The sequence below is a fragment of the Echinops telfairi genome, unplaced genomic scaffold (assembly GCF_000313985.2).
Source record: "Echinops telfairi isolate 266 unplaced genomic scaffold, ASM31398v2 ScPeMD7_7424;HRSCAF=8462, whole genome shotgun sequence".
Classification (NCBI taxonomy): Eukaryota; Metazoa; Chordata; class Mammalia; order Afrosoricida; family Tenrecidae; genus Echinops; species Echinops telfairi.
Genome location: NW_022111324.1, coordinates 66,240,540 through 66,244,460, shown reverse-complemented (window position 1 = coordinate 66,244,460; position 3,921 = coordinate 66,240,540). Strand labels below are relative to the sequence as shown.

Sequence of the window (3,921 nt, the reverse complement as noted above, 5' to 3'; positions counted from 1 at the left end):
CCATTTTGAATACTGAGGTTTAACCATTCTGCTTTCTCTAGGTTGGAGTTTCTTTTATATGGTCAATGTTGCTGGAGGGCCTTTTGTTTGGTCCTTGTACTGTATGTTGCACTGCAGGAAAGGATGGATGGATGACAATACTGGGATTAATGATTGCCTTGGTGTGGGAAATGGGGCTAACACCAATGGGTGCAAGAAGGAAGAAAAGATTCCTCAAGTATCCTTGAGATGGACGCTTGCATTCATATCCTCTGCCATCTATATGGTGGTTGACAATTGTTACTAATTTTAGTCTTAAAAATACATCATGCACTTCTGTTTACCTTCCTATTTTTCCAGTGAGGCTTAAAAATCTCTGAATTGCTGTCTGCTGGCGAGCTTTTTCATTTACATCCCTGAGAGCTTTAAGAATCTCAAGTTCCAGCACACACACTAGCTAAACAATTGACCCAGTTCTAAAGTTGACAGGTGGTCAGAGAAAACAGGCAAAGCCCACTTCCAATCTAGGGAAGAGCATGATCCCAGGGCGCCAAATCTGGTGACATCTGCTAAGTAAAATTGCCTTCGACCCAAAGACCTGCTAAAGTGCACGCGCTCAAGGTCCAAAAGCCGCCTTAGTGGCTGCTGGGAGATTGTGAGATGCGGGGGAAGTAAACCTCGTAGTTGACTTTTCTTTCTCTTGTCTGGTTTTGGTTTTGAGGTCTCCTGTGGGATTGGAGGAAACAAGTACACGGACTACCCTTGTGTCTATTGACCAGCTGCATTTAGCTTGTGTATTTTCCCACTGCCTGAGACTGAAGTCGTGAAGTCTCTTGGCTAACCTGCCGCTGACGTTCGCGTGAGTATTTTTCCACTACTAAAGCTTGCTATTTCCACATTCACTTTGCAATCCCTCAGCCACCGGATTCAAAATTTTGGCGGGCTGCGACTGGAAACTGGCAGGAAGTTCCCTAGCTGTTCATCCGCGTGTACAGTTGTGATTGTACTTGAAAAGCCACCGCACCCCGTTCATGGCTTGTGGTTTCATACGCGGAGTTTGAGAAGCACACGGGACGCAAAGACCTGGAGCTGGAGCTGAGCCTGGGCTGCCGGCGGTCAACAAAGCTTCTCATTCGACCTGTTCCGTGTGTGGTCCTGATTGATGTGGAAACCGGGTATAACTGTGGAAGCAGTTCATGCTGCCCCCCCTACCCCCACCCCACCTTGTTCCAGTCTTAGAGGAGTTTGGTGGAACCAAAGATGAGCAGAGAGGACTGGAGGAAGGAGCCTGAACAGCAAACTGGGGCATGCTCCTGCCGAGGTGGAAGGAGGATGAAAGACATCAACCCTCAGATCCCTCAGTGTATTTCTTCCGTGGCATGGTATGCTGAACCATCCAAAAGACCCACATCGAAGCGCCAAAGGCCACCGCCAGAGAAACAGCCAGTGTAGGAGCAGCACGGAGAATGGCGAACGACGAAGCCCCGTGTGACCATTGCGGGGCCATCACACCCAGAAAGACGGCTCGACAAGAACCTAGGCGACTCGGAGCAAAACTTACTGGTACTAATGTAGCTCCAGACGAACATGACCCCCGGCCGCAGCTGACCTTGACTACGGTGGGAAGAGATGGGCGAAGGGCTACAATCCGGCACACCACATGGCAGTTGTGGAAGAGTAAGGCCAAGTGGACGGAAAGGGCCAAAACTGCGAGAAGAATCGGCCTCAGGAAAACCAGGGGGACGGGCAAATTCTCTGAAACACCAGTGGGGAGAGGAAGAACCAAATTCTCAGATTGGAAAAAAACAACCCACCATAACAGTGAAGATGAAAATATGCTGCTGACAGGACAGAATTTTGACTAGAGATGAATCACTGTGAGATCACAGGATCAGAGAAGATACTGCAAAATAGTTGTGTAATTTAGATCCAAATTCTGTTTATTATGACCCAACCTCAGCCATGAGAGACAATCCCTGTCCCAATGAGGGGAAGCATCGGAAGCAGTGAATTCTGCGGGGGTAACTGTCACACGAGATACCATGGCGGTGGCTCAGACACCTTTGCTTGCTCGGGAAGCCTGTGACGAGATCCCAAGTGTGCCTGCAGGCAGCTCCTACACAACCGGAGCTGATGGTTCTTTCAAAGCTCAAAAGGAAGATTTCCAAGAGCAGCCGAAACAGCATCCTGGGAAAGCCTGGTGGCAAGCAAGAGCACCTGGATGCTCCTCCAGCTGAACTGCCTTTAGCTCAGACAGGACTCCGGAGGACTCCAGACACGGGACAGGACAAGAGCGGGCACCTGTTGCAAGTATGAGGAGGACATGAAGATGAACAATCTCACTCCATCTGGGAATCTTACTGGAAAGAAGGCCGATGGGGATACAAATGCGGTCACTTGTCAAGTACAGCTATGGTGCTGGAGAATCTAGTAAGATCGCTAATGTGGAAGAATGTCTTCCAAGTGCTGGCACTGGAGAAGAGCTTGTGAAGAACCCTTGAACCCTCATGGAGATACAGCAGGAAAAACAAGGAAGGAACTTAGAAAGCCGTTCCAATAGTGATCGTGAGGAAAACCATGAGAAACTGAAAAAGGCACCGAATGCAGAGAGGCCCTCCTTGTCAGAGTCCATGCAAACTGGTGAGGGGAAGTGGCCTTCTAGTAGTATCTACGACCCCGGGAACCAACAGAAGAGGAAATGGCAGCTTAGAGGACGAGATATCACAGATCAGAGGACCCCATGGTCCCTTTCCTTGGCCAGTAGAAAGGAGTCATAGAAGATAATCCAAAACAGACAACCTATGTGTTCTTTTCAGCTTCTTGCTGATAAGGGGGGGAATTCTTGTCTGCTATTCTTATTGATATTATTAAAGTTTCCCGATGTCCCATAGTAAAGTTATTCTTTCATGCAGAACACAGCATACATGAAAATTCAGATCCTCATTGTATGTGGGTAATCTGAGTTCCCAGCCTGGCAGTTTCCTCTGCTAACAGGTCTTACTTCTGAAACATTCCTCAAGTTTGAGACCTTTTAATTTTTGTACATTTACATGTAGGTTCATTTTGCTCAATAACCGCTTCCTTTTTTCTAATTACTAACTGTAATTGTAGTTATTTGAACTAATGTTTTAGCTTTATTTCCTGGCCTTAGAAAAACATTCACATTAGGCTCTTCACCCCTGAAAGGAAATCATATTATAACTTTTTCCCCTACAGTGAGTAGTATTTTTGTTTATAAAGTTTGAGTTTTAATACTTAGTTCTGTTTGTACAGTAGAAGTGTATCTTAACCTTGACCTATTTAAACTACCAATGGAAAAATAACTTTCCTCATCCTTAAATCAGTGCTGTCCAGTCAGCCCTAGGTTTTGTATCATTCTGGACATGAACTCAGATAAGAATCCTTTAGATCAGAGAGTAGAGATTCATACCATTTGTTTTAATTATGTAACAATTGTGAACTTGAAATGGGATATAGAAAATAGGGGCAAAAATGGCGATGGTTGCGCAACACTTGATATTATTGAATGTTGAATCATGCTAATTAGAACTCAACTATTAAAGGTTCTAGGGCGAGTGTAGACGGAGCAGTGCTGAAGTTGAGCTCACTGAGGAAGTACACTTGGGTTTTCTTCAATCCTACAGACTTCCTTTGTGGAACCCCAACGAGCACAGAGTCCATGTGCTCCCTCGTCCACTGGAGAATCACTTCAGTGTCTAGACAGCCACACTTCACTTCTTATGCAGACAGCTGCCCCCTTCCCCAGGTTCTCAATGAATGCCAGGCCTGAACTCAACATGAGCATGCATGCTTTGTTTCTAAAGGAGGAGAGCTACTCAAATCATCAGTGAATCCATTGGCACAGCTGTTTCATCTGGGCCCTCTCCTCTTAGCCCAGTGGATCTCAACCTTCCTAATGCTGCGACCCTTTAATGCAGTTCA

At 46.3% G+C, this 3,921-nt stretch overlaps 1 pseudogene; it reads left to right on the top strand.

Annotated features, from left to right (window-relative positions):
- Positions 1 to 1,311: 1,311 nt before the first annotated feature.
- LOC101639285 lies at positions 1,312 to 2,743 on the top strand (annotated as a pseudogene).
- The last annotated feature ends 1,178 nt before the right edge of the window (positions 2,744 to 3,921 follow it).